The 15,874-nt window shown below is 36.6% G+C and overlaps 1 long non-coding RNA gene across 5 annotated transcripts in view; it reads right to left on the reverse strand.

The window, feature by feature from the left end:
• The window catches only part of Gm40604, a 62,063-nt gene that overhangs the window by 42,864 nt on the left and 3,325 nt on the right, over positions 1-15,874 (reverse strand). For 2 of the 5 annotated variants that reach the window (XR_871465.1, XR_871466.2), the window contains exon 2: positions 9,997-10,210. This is a non-coding gene — a long non-coding RNA (predicted gene, 40604). Of the gene's footprint in view, positions 1-6,448; positions 6,676-9,996; positions 10,211-15,874 lie in introns of those variants that run through there. The other 3 variants (XR_871464.1, XR_871463.1, XR_003948831.1) reach the window with 3 other exon arrangements.

Consider the following 15,874-nt stretch of genomic DNA (forward strand, 5'->3'; position numbering starts at 1 on the left):
AAATCCTTAAAGAAAAACATGAAAACACAAACAAACAGGTAGAAGTCCTTAAAGAAAAACAGGAAAACACATCCAAACAGGTGATGGAAATGAACAAAACCATACTAGACCTAAAAAGCAACGTAGACACAATAAAAAAAAAAAAAAAAAAAAAAAAAGATGAGGCAACTCTAGAGATAGAAAACCTAGGAAAGAAATCTGGAACCATAGATGCAAGCATCAGCAACAGAATACAAGAGATGGAAGAGAGAATCTCAGGTGTAGAAGATTCCATAGAGAAATCAGCACAACAATCAAAGAAAATGCAAAATGCAAAAAGATCCTAACTCAAAACATCCAGGAAATCCAGGACACAATGAGAAGACCAAACCTAAGGATAATAGGAGTAGATGAGAATGAAGATTTTCAACTTAGAGGGCTAGCAAATATCTTCAATAAAATAATAGAAGAAAACGTCCCAAACTTAAAGAAAGAGATACCCATGAACATACAAGAAGCCTACAGATCTCCAAATAGACTGGATCAGAAAAGAAATTCCTTCCAACACATAATAATCAGAACAACAAATGCACTAAATAAAGACAAAATATTAAAAGCAGTAAAGGAAAAGGTCAACTAACATATAAAGGCAGGCCTATCAGAATTAAACCAGACTTTTCACCACAGACTATGAAAACCAGAAGATAATGAACAGATGTTATACAGACCCTAAGAGAACACAAATGCCAGCCCAGGCTACTATACCCAGCCAAACTCTGAATTACCATAGATAGAGAAACCAAAGTATTCCATGACAAAACAAATTCACACATTATCTTTCCAGGAATCCAGCCCCTCAAATGATAATAACAGAAGAAGAAAAAAAAATACAAGGATGGAAACTACGCCCTAGAAAAAGCAAGAAGATAATCCTTCAACAAACCAAAAAGAAGACAGCCACAAGAACAGAATGCCAACTCTAACAACAAAAATAATAGGAAGCAACAATTACTTTTCCTTAATATCTCTTAATATCAATGGACTCAATTCCCCAACAAAAAGACATAGACTAACAGACTGGCTACACAAACAGGACCCAATATTTTGCTGCTTACAGGAAACCCATCTCAGGGAAAAAGATAGACACTACCTCAGAGTGAAAGGCTGGAAAACAATTTTCCAACCAAATGGTCTGAAGAAACAAACTGGAGTAGCCATTCTAATATCTAATAAAATCGACTTCCAACCCAAAGTTATCAAAAAAGTGAAGGAGGGGCACTTCATACTCAACAAAGGTAAAATCCTCCAAGAGGAACTCTCAATTCTGAATATCTATGCTCTAAATGCAAGGGCAGACACATTCATTAAAGAAACTTTAGTAAAGACCAAAGCACATATTGAACCTCACACAATAATAGTGGGAAACTTCAACACCCCACTTTCATCAATGGACAGATCGTGGCAACAGAAACTAAACAGGGACACAGTCAAACTAACAGAAGTTATGAAACAAATGGACTTAACAGATATCTACAGAACATTTTATCCTAAAACAAAAGGTTATACCTTCTTCTCAACACCTCATGGTAACTTCTCCAAAACTGACAATATAATTGGTCACAAAACAGGCCTCAACAGATACAAAAATATTGAAATTGTCCCATGCATCCTATCAGACCACCATGGACTAGGGCTGATCTTCAATAACAAAATAAATAATGGAAAGCAAACATTTACAAGGAAACTAAACAACACTCTTCTCAATGATACCTTGGTCAAGGAAGGAATAAAGAAAGAAATTAAAGACTTTTTAGAGTTTAATGAAAATGAAGCCTGAACATACCCAAACTTATGGGACACAATGAAAGCATTTCTAAGAGGAAAACTCATAGCTCTGAGTGCCTCCAAAAAGAAACTAGAGAGAGCACACACTAGCACCTTGACAACACACCTAAAAGCTTTAGAAAAAAAGGAAGCAAATTCACCCAAGAGGAGTAGACCACAGGAAATAATCAAACTCAGGGGTGAAATCAACCAAGTGGAAACAAGAAGAACTATTCAAAGAATCAACCAAATGAGGAGCTGGTTCTTTGAGAAAATCAACAAGATAGATAAACCCTTAGCCAGACTCACTAGAGGGCACAAGGACAGCATCCTAATTAACAAAATCGGATATGAAAAGGCAGACATAACAACAGATCCTGAAGAAATCCAAAACACCATCAGATCCTTCTACAAAAGGCTATACTCAACAAAACTGGAAAACCTGAATGAAATGGACAAATTTCTAGACAGATACCAGGTACCAAAGTTAAATCAGGATCAAGTTAGTGATCTAAACAGTCCCATATCCCCTAAAGAAATAGAAGCAGTTATAAATAGTCTCCCAGCCAAAAAAAGCCCAGGACCAGATGGGTTTAGTGCAGAGTTCTACCAGACCTTCAAAGAAGTTCTAATTCCAGTTCTGCAAAAACAATTCCACAAAATAGAAGGAGAAGATCCTCTACCCAATTCTTTCTATGAAGCCACAATTACTCTGATACCTAAACCACAGAAAGATCCAAGAAAGATAAAGAACTTCAATTTCCCTTATGAATATTGATGCAAAAATACTCAATAAAATTCTCTCTAACCGAATCCAAGAACACATCAAAACAATCATCCATTCTGACCAAGTAGGCTTCATCCCAGGGATGCAGGGATGGTTTAATATACGGAAATCCATCAACATAATCCATTATATAAACAAACTGAAAGACAAAAACCACATGATCATCTCCTTAGACGTGGAGAAAGCATTTGACAAAATCCAACACCCATTCATGTTAAAGTCTTGGAAAGATCAGGAATTCAATGCCCATACCTAAACATGATAAAAGCAACCTACAGCAAACCAGTAGCCAACATCAAAGTAAATGGTGAGAAGCTGGAAGAAATCACACTAAAGTCAGGGACAAGACAAGTCTGCCTACTTTCTCCATACCTATTCAACATTGTACTTGAAGTCCTAGCCAGAGCAATTAGACAACAAAAGGAGATCAAGGGGATATATATTGGAAAGGAAGAAGTCAAAATAATCACGTTTTGAGGATGATATGATAGTATATATAAGTGACCCTAAAAATTCCACCAGAGATCTCCTAAACCTGATAAACAGCTTCAGTGAAGTGCCTGGACATAAAATTAACTGAAACAAGTCAATGGCATTTCTTTACCAAAAGCATAAACAGGCTGAGAAAGAAATTAGGGATACAACACCCTTCTCAATAGTCACAAATAATATAAAATACCTTGGCGTGACTCTAACTAAGGAAGTGAAGATCTGTATGTTAAGAACTTCAAGTCTCTGAAGAAAGAAATTAAAGAAGATCTCAGAAGATGGAAAGATCTCCCTTGCTCATGGATAGTCAGGATCAATATAATAAAAATGGCTATCTTGCCAAAAGCAATCTACAGATTCAATGCAATCCCCATCAAAATTCCAACTCAATTCTTCAATGAATTAGAAAGAGCAATCTGCAAATTCATCTGGAATAACAAAAAACCTAGGATAGCAAAAACTCTTCTCAAGGATAAAAGAACCTCTGGTAGAATCACCATGCCTGACCTAAAGCTGTACTACAGAGCAATTGTGATAAAAACTGCATGGTACTGGTATAGTGACAGACAAGTAGACCAATGGAACAGAATTGTAGACCCTGAGATGAACCCACACACCTATGGTCACTTGATCTTTGACAAGGGAGCAAAAACCATCCAGTGGAAAAAAGACAGCATTTTCAAAAAATGGTGCTGGCACAACTGGTGGTTATCATGCAGAAGAATGAGAATTGATCCATTTCTATCTCCTTGTACTAAGGTCAAATATAAGTGGATTAAGGAACTCCACATAAAACCAGAGACACTGAAACTTATAGAGGAGAAAGTAGGGGAAAGCCTCGAAGATATGGGTTCAGGGGAAAAATTCCTGAATAGAACAGCAATGGCTTGTGCTGTAAGATCGAGAATCGATAAACAGGGTCTCATAAAATTGCAAATATTCTGTAAGGCAAAGGACACTGTCAATAAGACAAAAAGGCCACCAACAGACTGGGAAAGGAAGTTTACCTATCCTAAATCAGATAGGGGACTAATATCTAATATATATAAAGAACTGAAGAAGGTGGACTCCAGAAAATTAGATAACCCCATTAAAAAATGGGGCTCAGAGCTAAACAAAGAATTCTCACCTAAGGAATACCGAATGGCTGAGAAGCACCTGAAAAAATGTTCAGCATCCTTAATCATCAGGGAAATGCAAATCAAAACAGCCCTGAGATTCCATCTCACACCAGTCAGAATGGCTAAGATAAAAAATTCAGGTGATAGCATGTGCTAGTGAGGATGTGGAAAAAGAGGAACACTTCTCCATTGCTGGTGGATTGCAAGCTTGTACAATCACTCTGGAAATCAATCTGGCAGTTCCTCAGAAAATTGGACATGGTACTACTGGAGGATCCCGCAATACCCCTCCTGGGCATATATCCAGAAGATGTTCCAACTGGTAAGAAAGACACATGCTCCACTATGTTCATAGCAGCCTTATTTATAATAGCCAGAAGCTGGACAGAACCCAGATGCCCGTCAACAGAGGAATGGATACTGAAAATGTGGTTAATTTACATAATGGAGTACTACTCAGCTATTAAAATAATGAATTTATGAAATTCCTAGTCCTATGGATGGACCTGGAGGACATCATCCTGAGTGAGGTAACCCAATCACAAAAGAACTCACATGATATGTACTCACTGATAAGTGGATATTAGCCCAGAAACTTAGAATACCCAAGATACACAATACAAAGCACATGAAACTCAAGAAGAACGAGGACCAAAGTGTGGTCACTTTGCCCCTTCTTAGAATTGGGAACAAAACACCCATGGAAGGAGTTACAGAGACAAAGTTTGGAGCTGAGACAAAAGGATGGATCATCTAGAGACTACCATATCTGGGGTCCATCCCATAATCAGCTTCCAAACGCACACACCAATGCATACACTAGGAAGATTTTTTGCTGAAAGGACCCTGATATAGCTGTCTCTTGTGAGACTATGCCAGGGCCTAGCAAACACAGAAGTGGATGCTCACAGTCAGCTATTGGATGGATCACAGGGCCCCCAATGGAGGAGCTAGAGAAAGTATCCAAGGAGCTCAAGGGGTCTGCAACCCTATAGGTGGAACAACAATATGAACTAACCAGTATCCCCGGAGCTCGTGTCTCTAGCTGCATATGTATCAGAAGATGACCTAGCTGGCCATCAGTGGAAAAAGAGGCCCATTGGTAGTGCAAACTTTATATGCCTCAGTACAGGGCCAGGGTCAATAAGTGGGAGTGGGTGGGTAGGTGAGTGGGGGGAGCATATGGGGGACTTTTGGGATAGCATTGGAAATGTAAATGAGGAAAATACCTAATTAAAAAATTAAAATTAAAAAAGACTTTGAGCAATGTAATGTAAGAAAAGTAATGCAAAAGTCTTCCCTGCCCTTATGTGTATGTGTGTGTTTGTGTGTGTGTGTGTATGTGTAAGTGTGTGTGTGTTTGTGAGTGTGTCTGTGTGTGTCTGTTTGTGTGTGTGTATGTGTGTGTGTGCACATGTGTGTGTTTATGTGTGTGTGTGCATGCATGTGTGTGTGTATATGTTATGTGTGTGTGTTCTTACTTTTAAAGTAGATTCATTTCACAATGAAATGAGAAAATAACATATGAACCAATTTTACAAAACTTTTGCTATAGATTTAGTCTTCCAAATCTAGCAGCAAACTATTTCTCAATTCTTCTCGAATTGAAGGGTTAGTTTTCGAATGCTTAAAGAGGAATATTAATCTGATGGTTTGGTTGACGTGGGAGGCATATTTATAAGTGATTGGTGATAGCAGGCCTGATACAGTAATGCTACCTGAATCCTGTCCCAAATAAACACATTTTCCACAAAAAGCCTGAGGGAGTTCATGCACAGGGGAGAAAAACAACAAAAATAAGTTTATTATTTTATTGGGCTCAGTCCAAAATTCCATTAAGATCTGAACAAATTGTGCTGGCACTGCATTTAATGATCTTGAAATCTATTCTAGGGAGGTTGCAAGAGGGCCTTGAAATAATGAACATTGTACCTACTTTGTTTATTTTGAACTCCAAAAGCTATTGACTTTCCAGGATCTGAAACAGAGTATTGAGCAGGAGCCTTAGATGGGGAAGGAGGGTGAGGAAAGGTCTAGAGAACAGACTGAAATGTAATGCCACCCTTGGTCTACATTCAACCATTGCCACGAGCAGGAGGCAAGCCTGAAGTCATATGACAAATCAAGTTCCAGGATTTCAAAAAAAAAAAAAAAAAAAAAAAAAAAAACCCACACACACACACACACAAGGAAAGATTCTCCCAATTAATAATATAAAAGGCAGATTGAAATCTAGTTTTATCACTTTTGGCATAGTGGCATACATGTATCAACTTGTTTGAAAATTACCTCTTATGTAACCAGAATCAGTTCGGCCCATGTTACTCAGTTTCTTCACATCAATATCCCTTTTAAATAATACAGTTTTGAACAGTTAAGAAGAGGAAATGTTTGGAACCAATTATGAGTATCTGCTAGGGCCTGCCAATTCCATATGGTTATTGGAATATCTTCATTGAGTTCCACAGTCACTGTCTATTGAATGAGAAAATACAGATATGTTAATAAAGCACTGGTCATGATTTTAGAACTCATCCTTCAGGACTTGATCTGAGCAAATATAAAATGCAAGTAGTAAGAACATAGACTATTTTGATGATTCCTATATAGTGTCCTTAAAACCTTCTAAGGTGTTCAAATCTATATAAAAATTGAGCAACAAAAAACAAAATGTTTCACTTTCAATCAACCTATATTCTATTCTGTTTGATTCTTTGATTTTTGTTCTATTATTTACCGAGGAAGCTCACATTTTCAAAACCCTGCCTTTGACACAGAGGAATAACATTACAAAAATTAAAACATTCCACTTTCTTAACCACATCAATTTAAAATCAAAATTTAAATTTCTCCCTCACTCTCATTATATCTTTAGAACCACGTTAGAAAATTTTGTACAAAAACAGCTATGAAGCCCACACCCAAGGTGCTACTTAAAGAATAGATATGCTCAGCTTACTCTGGTCTATAAGTAAAATCATAACTTTTCAAGGTGTCACTAAATTATTTGTATAGAATATCCTATTTCTGAAAAGATAATGATATTTTGCTTAATGTTTTTTAGGGTATAATGTCTTTGCAGGTGAAGTGATCAGCCTTCAAAGTTGATAATCTCTAATACAAGCTTAATCAATAAGTGAATTGTCAATGTTCTAATTCTCTATTTATAGTATGTGACATTGCTTATTCTCTGGCTAATAAAGAAACTACTGTGTATGAAAAATGGGTAAGAAAACATGATAAGATAATTATAATTCTTGATTCATTATTCTATTTTGAAACATATGTATGTATAATTTTCTAAGATTTTTAAATCTTTGAAAGCTATTGATTTTGTCATTTACCCATTTATTTATGTCTTAACTCCAATGACTAAATATGTGGTTTTCCTTGGAAAGAGGGCGCTATAGATTTAGAAAGTTAAGAACAGTATGGTTATAAGGCAGAAGATATGTGCCTAGGTGGATATGATGTACTACTGTCTATATAAAGGGTCCATCTGAATCTATACATAAACCCAGAGGGTAATTCAAAGTGCTGGTCGAGGTATGAAACTTTTATAGTTTTTATGGCTTCATGTCACAGTTTATAATAATCATTGAAGCCTACAATATTTCTGTATAGATTTTAACTACTAGGGAAGAGGCCATGGATTCTCTCAATACCACAAACTTTTATGTCCTTTCCCAGGCAGAGTATTCATGCTTGGCTTAACTTTCTTCAGGATATAATTTCTTTGTAGGTAATCAGAAATTAGGTATTATAGTAGATAAGACAAATTTGGAAAAGACCTCTGTATGGCTGCTAAGGCAAGCTTAAATTAATATCAGAGATAGGCACCTCTTAGCTTTCCACTCCACTGTATACAACGTGCAGTTCAGCCATAGGATTCTGTCCTCTTTTTGCTAGTGGTGATTGTTGTCATAAAACATGCCAAAGGGTGTTGTGCTTAAGACTGGCATCAAGAGGAAGGAGCTCTGCTCTTTTCTGACTATCTGTCACATATCTATTCGATATAACTTTATGTGTGGGTGTACAACTTTCAAACTAACTTACCAACTTCCTGATTTAATATTTTACCAATTATTATTAGTGGGAATGGCAACCACATAGGAAGATCAATATTGTCAACTAACCTGGACTCCTGGAAGCTCCTAGAGACTAAATCAGCAACTACAGAGCACACACTTACTGATCCAACCCTCTCTCCCACATTCCCACTCAAAGGGCTGCCTTGTCTGGCCTCAATTGCAGAGGATATGCCTAATCTTGTAGAGACGTTTTACTCCAGGGATGGGGAATAGGGGGATTCCCTCTTAGAGTCAAAGAAGAGGGGGAATGGGATGCAGAATTCTGGGCATGGGAACTGGGTGGGGAGCAACAACTGGACTATAAATGAAATAATTAATAATGAAAAAGAAAGAAAATAGGTTAAATCAAGAAAAAATGGGAAATATTTTGGGTTACTACTACATGAGGTTATGATCCGTAGATATAGACTGTGAAATTTTAACTTGGGCTTGTAACAATTTAACTTGGACTAAGCATAACTTTTTCCTAAAAGTTCACCACACTTTTTTTGCAGTGAAAACATTTGGAATATTTATTTTATTTTGCATATGAAATTGATGGTAGATCATCATTATCAGTTTTCCTGCACAATTCTTTTTCCCACAAACAAACTACATTAAAATGAGGCCAAAGCCCTCACACCAAGACTGGACAAGGCAACCCAATAAAAGGAAGATCCCCAAGAGCAGGCAAAAGAGTCAGAGATACACCCACTCTCACTGTTCTGAGTCCCACCAGCACACCAAGCAGACAGCCATAACATATATATACAGAGGACCTGGTCCAGACCAGTGTAGGCTTGGTGCTTACCCCTTCATACTATGTGAGCATATATGATCCCTGATTAGTAGATTCAGTGGCCTGTCTTTTCCTGGTGTCCTTCCCCAGCTAAGTTCTTATATTTATATTTCTCAGTTAAGAATAAGTTAGATTTATAATTGTAAAAGACTCTAAATATGAACACCCAATCATTATTAATTGAGTGTGCTGTTTCAGATTCTTGTTGACTTCAAAGCTTTTATTTATTCATGGATAAAATAAGAAAGAAGTAGAACCAAAGAAAAATTTCCATTGTTCATACTGAAAATCCCTCTGAAGACTAAATAGTAAATGAGGCCTAAAATGAACAGTCAGTTTAAACCCAGCAGGAGGGTTCCTCAGAGGGAAACAGATTTGGAAACTAACACTTTTCCATTTGTGTTGTCTCCACAGAGGTGTAAATTTCTAGGAAGTCCCACAAGCTGCTTAAATGGGATGCCCTGCAGAGACAAGGAAATTCAGCTTTCCTAGTGCTGCAAGCTAATCTTTCCAGGATACCATGGTTTCTCTTATCAGCATACTTTATATGTGTTAGGATTTTCTATCTCTTTAGGGTGCTCCCTAGAGATAACACCAGACCATTGTTCCATCGCCTGTCTGTAGGAAGGTTTGTAATTGTGAAGAGTTTATATGTGAGTACATTTTGATACAAACACACACACACACACACACACACACACAGAGAGAGAGAGAGAGAGACAGAGACAGAGACAGAGACAGAGAGAGACACAGAGAGAGAGAGAGACAGAGACAGAGAGAGACAGAGAGAGACAGAGAGAGAGAACTTAGTCCAATTATTTATGCCCTTGTTTAGGTTGATTAAATCTTTTATGATTGAATACTCAACTCTTAATAAACAAAAAAAAAAAAAGAAAGAAAGAAAGAAAAGAAAGTTGGTTCTCTCACCTTCAAAGGAATGACTGCTTGTATCTCTCCATCTAAGGAGTGAAAACTTGTGAGCTTTTTACCATCCATGTTGACGTGTAGACCAGCTAGAAGTTTGCATTTCTTGTCTGGGCAGCCATATCATTAGAGTTCATGGAATCAGCATCCCTGTTCTGTCCAGAAGACATCCAGGAAAAGCAGTTGTCTTAGCCTTCATCCACAATGTCCTCAAAGCCTTAGGTATAGTTTTATAGAATCCAAATTAGGATTGGGTATACCACAGTCATTTTTCTCTGCATTTCGACAAGTTGTGGATCCCTTTGTTACTTCAAAAAGATGCTTTTTTGATGTCATGTAAAAGTGCCTGCTCTTGGAGTAGTAGGCAAATGAAGCTACAATGGGTTATGTTGACACCAACAGGATGCCGATGAACAAGCTCTTCACTTTCTGAAGGGTGTGAACTAAAGGTTTTATTCTAAGTCTATTCTAGTCTCCTTGAACACTTTTCTTGACATGTATGCATTATCACTACTAACAATAATCACAATAGTGATAAGTAGAAATAGGGACTTGATAATGTGGAGGGAATGGAGGATAGTAGGTGGGTGGCTTAACCAAAACCAAGAATATATGTAAAAGTTTATGAGAAGCCCACTAATTAATAAGCAAATTTGAAAATACAATTTTAAAAGCTTGGAACATAATAAACCTGCATGGGTGGATAATGTTCCCTGGAAGACAAGTAACATTAAATGAAAATTGCAATATAAGCATCTGATACATCCCATGACTTATTTGTCAGAAGTTCCAAAACTTCCCAAGTTATTACTGTTGCTCTTAATTATTCACTAGAACCCCTTGGTAAGAGCTTATTGCCAAAGAATTCATGGCTGGTTCTTTCAGGCTTCAATACAGACCTACCAGAAATGATATAACAACAAGAACAATAGTGGTATCACTGTTAAAGGGTACCTAAATGCTTTCTTACTGGATTTAAAGTCTTTCTCACATGAGGGAATTCTCTGCCTGGTACAGTGACCATGGTCAAAACACAGAATCTGGAGCAGTCTTAGGTCCTGCTATTTGCAAACGAGAAATGATGTTAAACTACCTACTACTTATGTTTATGACCATAAAGTTTGACAACTTTCAACTATGGTCAAAGAAGCTTCACGGAAAAATTCATCGAAGAAATATCTAACTTCTCAACTGCTCGTCAACTGCTCGAAATAATGGACTTGATGCTTAGCCCTAAAAAGAGATCTATATTAATACCAACACCAACAATACTCAGGGAATAGGGAAGCAGATATGGTAGAATGAATATAAGATCCAAGTGATAATTGAAGAGTGCTGTGAAGTAGTATCTTCTGGACTTGACATGGCAAAAGCACTTAGGATTTCACAGCAACTGTGATTCCTTGTATAATACCTGCAGAAATCCAGCAAACCATAACCTAAGCATAGATGAGGTAGATGATACCCAAGTTCTTCCCCCTGATATTGATTGTGGAAGTGGTGGAATGAGAAAAGCATTTTGTACTGAAAACATAGTTACTTGTCAGTTTCACATGCTCTAGTGATGGCCCCAAACTCATGGACATATGTGAGGCATTGACTATATTAACTGGTTATCAAAAGCCAAATGAGGCATTCTGTTGGGAGGAGCCACGTCAGGGAGGATATGGAGACAGTTGATGAGGTAAATTGGACTAGAGATGATCCTCTCTCATTGTATATATGTTTGAAGGTCTCAAAAATAAACCCATCATGAAAGATTGTGTAAGTATTTAGAATTCATCCAACAAATACTACACATCTGACACTGAAAATAATATCTAATAGATGAACTTCATTTTTATTCTCATAAGCACAATTTGATGATTTTTAACCCATTTTATATATGCAAATGATGAATTTTAGACAATGGAGTACATTACTTAAATATATCAGGTACTAATTAAGTCTTAGAAAATTTCTCAGAAACCAAAGTTTCTGATACCACCATTCCATCTCATTACTGTCCCTTTAACTAGAATCTGCCTTTGAGCTACATTGGAAATGCTTCTCTGTGACTCTATAGATGACAGGCTAACACTGAATAAGTCCAATTTTCCAGACAGTGAGTCTAGCATTTCATAACTGAACTTTACATTAGTTAATTATATCACTAGATATTTCTTCCAACAGTCCAATTTTAGTTACTCACAGGTAAACGTGAATAAATGTCAGCTCACTTTTCTCAAAAAAATAAAAGTAAAAAATAAAATAAATAAAGCATAGTAAATAATGGACAATACTAAAAGAGTATTTGACCAGATGGCCACACATCTGTCATGGCTGGGAGAAGGAGCTCCAGAAACCAGGCTTCCCATCCCAGGTCCCATCAATGAAACATCCTCTTCCATTAATCTTTTTCTCTCCAAGCCTTCTTGTTAGCTCCTCAAACAATGCCTTTTTTAATGCTATGATCTCTGTTACCCTTCATAACCAATTCTGTCTTTCTTACCTCTTTATCCTTCTGCCTTCCAACACGTCTTAAATGTTATGTTCAACGTTACAGTCCATAGAATGTGCCTCCTTATGCTTGTCTTGTTCAACTTTATTTTATTTGGAGTAGAGATATTTGTATATGTAATGTCTTTAGAGGACAGAATTAGCACCAAGACTGATCAGTCGAGGTCTTAGATCCTCCATAGTTGCCAAATTAAAGACACTGACAGTATGCTTCTATCTCAACAAAGTCAGACTAGAGAAAAACATGTTTGTTTTTCATTGTTTCAGAGATTTGTTGAGTCGATACAAGTTTCAGTGGTGTAACAGGAGGTATGAGTGTGTTGATTCTAGAGATTGATATTAGAATGTTGGGTTCCTAATTGTAAAATGTTTACCTATCTCACAAACTGAAGTTCTAGGCCAAATTTGAGTCCTTAGTCTATAATTGTCAGTGTGAATATATTTGACTTTGGCGACCATGGAATGCATAACATTTCATGGTTTGTAAGGAAATGCTAACAGGTTGTGTTTTTTATATAACTTTCTTCACAAAATGTGTAGATAACTACATTGAATATGGTAATGTGTGGTCTGCAGGCTCATGTAGGCTATCTTCCACCTTGTTTTGCACAAATCTGATCAGTTACCACATATGCCTTTAAATGGATTTATGTATGATTCTTTGTTTCTTCCAGTATGATCATCCTTGGATGTCCATTAAGTAGTCAGTGTGTATACAGTATATCATTTAGATTTCACAATGCAACTGGCAGTTGCTCCTGTTCTTCATTTTAAAGCTCAGGAAAAAAAAAAAAAAACAGCATTGGGTTCCACACCATGGTGACATGAACCAGTCTTAGAATATATGTGACTGAGTAGGCTTGACTTTCATAGTCTCTTCCCTAAGGCCACTCTAGTGGGCTTGGGACTTAGAAAGATTTTATCTGGGCACCATGACTGTACACAAGGCTATCATCACAGCCAGCTAAAACCTGAAGTCAATCATGCTTCCCTCTGTATTAATTAATATCTTCAGAAAATTGGCTCTCTTACTTTCACAGCCTTGTGTGAACATCCACTGAGGTCTTCATGCATTCACTTTCTTCCACATACACACACACACACATTTGGCAAGATCATTCAACCTTACCAATTACATTATATGTAATAGTCTGTGGTTGCATGTAAATTACTCTAATGGTAACGATGAAATGTGATTCCCTTTTGATATATTTAGACATGGAAACAGGTGCAGCATGTAGAATATGACTGGGCCTTAGGAGATGACTGAGATACTAGAGAAAAACATTTATCCCCCCCCCCCCAATATCATAGTTCAAACCACCAGCAACCACAAAATAAAAGAAAAAAACCATCGAGACATGAGTAGATACCTCTGTAACCTCATCAACTGAATAGACAGATGCAGGATAACCCTGACAGATCAATTGCTAGACCTACTATCTATGTTGGCACAAGAAAAGATAGAACATGTTAGACAAAGACACACAATGCCCTGCTATAGTCTCTGTATGTACACACACTAGAATAACCAACTGTATGTATGCATTGTGCACACATGCATGTGCACTCACATATACACACATATTAACCAGCTAATGTATCCACATAATAAATTTTCTATGATCATGACTTTAAAGTTCAAGTATTAAAAATGTCCTATGGTACAGAATAAAGAATGAAGAGTAAAATAACTGAAAAGAAAATCGATTTGTTTAGGGAGGAAATAGATGTTTTGATTTGTTAGGGATTTTATTATTTATTTATTTGTTTGTTTGTTTATTTATTTATTTATTTATTTATTTATTTATTTATTTATTGTGGCACTAGATAAGTCTACATTTATTCCAAAATATAGACTTTGTAGGCTTTGTGCATGCTAGGCAAAGAAATGGTCACTCACCTACATCTTTAGTCCTGAGGCATCTTTAAAGTTTATTAAAGAAAAATAAAACTGAACACATTCACAGGGAATTTTGTATCATTAAGAGCAAATATTGATAAATGATGTGTTTTAATTTTTCTGTTCTTTTTCCATACCTGCCCTCTACCTCTTGAGAATGACTGCGTGGTATTCTAATATTTACAAAAATAGTTACCTTTAAGTCAAGATATGGTGGTTCATACCTGCTCTCACAGCACACAGATAAGCAAGTCAAGTGGATCACAACGAAATCAAACTAAAGCTAGTTTGTACAGAGAGTTCTAGTATAGGCCAGACTACACTTCAGAGTGAAACTCTTTCTCAAAAGGAAACTGAAAAAAGCAAAGCATATATACCTCCCACCCCCACAAACACAGAGAAGAGAAATATATTATATGTAATAATATGCGCTATTTTATATATTAACCAAAAAGAAAAATAGACTATTAGAAATTGGGCAGAGAACAAGAGAGGAAATGAAAAGGGGAAATAATATAATTATAACTTAACTAAAATGCATTCCAAAATATTGAAAATTTAGAAATAATTTAAACATTTTTAGCCTACTGATAGCACTGAGCAATTTTGAGACTCTGTTGTAAACTACAATGGGGTTTTAACCTCAGTGAGGGGGCTACATGGAAGGAGGTTACAATGGACCACATAATTGGCAGAACAAGACTTCCAAAGTCCTGAGAGTTACACTCGGAGGGAACTGTTCTGAGAGGTGGGTGACCTGGGGTGAAGATGCTTTTGTGTGAATTTAACTAGAATAGTGTTTACTCATGAACTATTCTAACCACATTAGTGGCCCCAGAGACTCTTCTCCATGTCTCAGAAGTATACTGTACACATACTTCACTCCTGACAGTCATGAAATTATCTCAGTCTCCAGCTCTGACTCCTAAGAAGGATGCAAGGAATCCCTGGAGGACATCTCTGGAGATTCACTTCTGCATTATAGCTTCTAACATCATAGAAACAAAGAGCACAGAAATAAAGCCTCAGCACTTTATACATACTGAGTCCTAAAACTAGCTGAGAGATTGGTTTGTCAGCCTTCCAACTTTCAAAAGATATGATCTTTGATCAGGTTGATAATGAGAAATACTGTGTAAAGACTCATATCTCATGGAGAGTAACATGCCTCCAATTCATCATGTATCATTTTAGGGCTGAGTCTGTTAGTGTTCATCAGTAAATAGCATGTGATAAATAGGAGACAGATTAAATATAGTTTATATATAAACAATTTAATTTATCAGAAAACATGAAAATAAAAGTGACCGTGGAAAATCATGGTCATATTAATTTTGAATTCCAAAAAGTGTTTAAACAGTTTTGTATGACATTATTTTACTAAACTGTGGATTTATACGCACACACACACACACACACACCCACACACATACACACACCTGTACATATATACTTAAGTATGAACTACATTTAATAGAA

Source organism: Mus musculus, chromosome 10 (genome assembly GCF_000001635.26).
Source record: "Mus musculus strain C57BL/6J chromosome 10, GRCm38.p6 C57BL/6J".
NCBI classification, from domain to species: domain Eukaryota; kingdom Metazoa; phylum Chordata; class Mammalia; order Rodentia; family Muridae; genus Mus; species Mus musculus.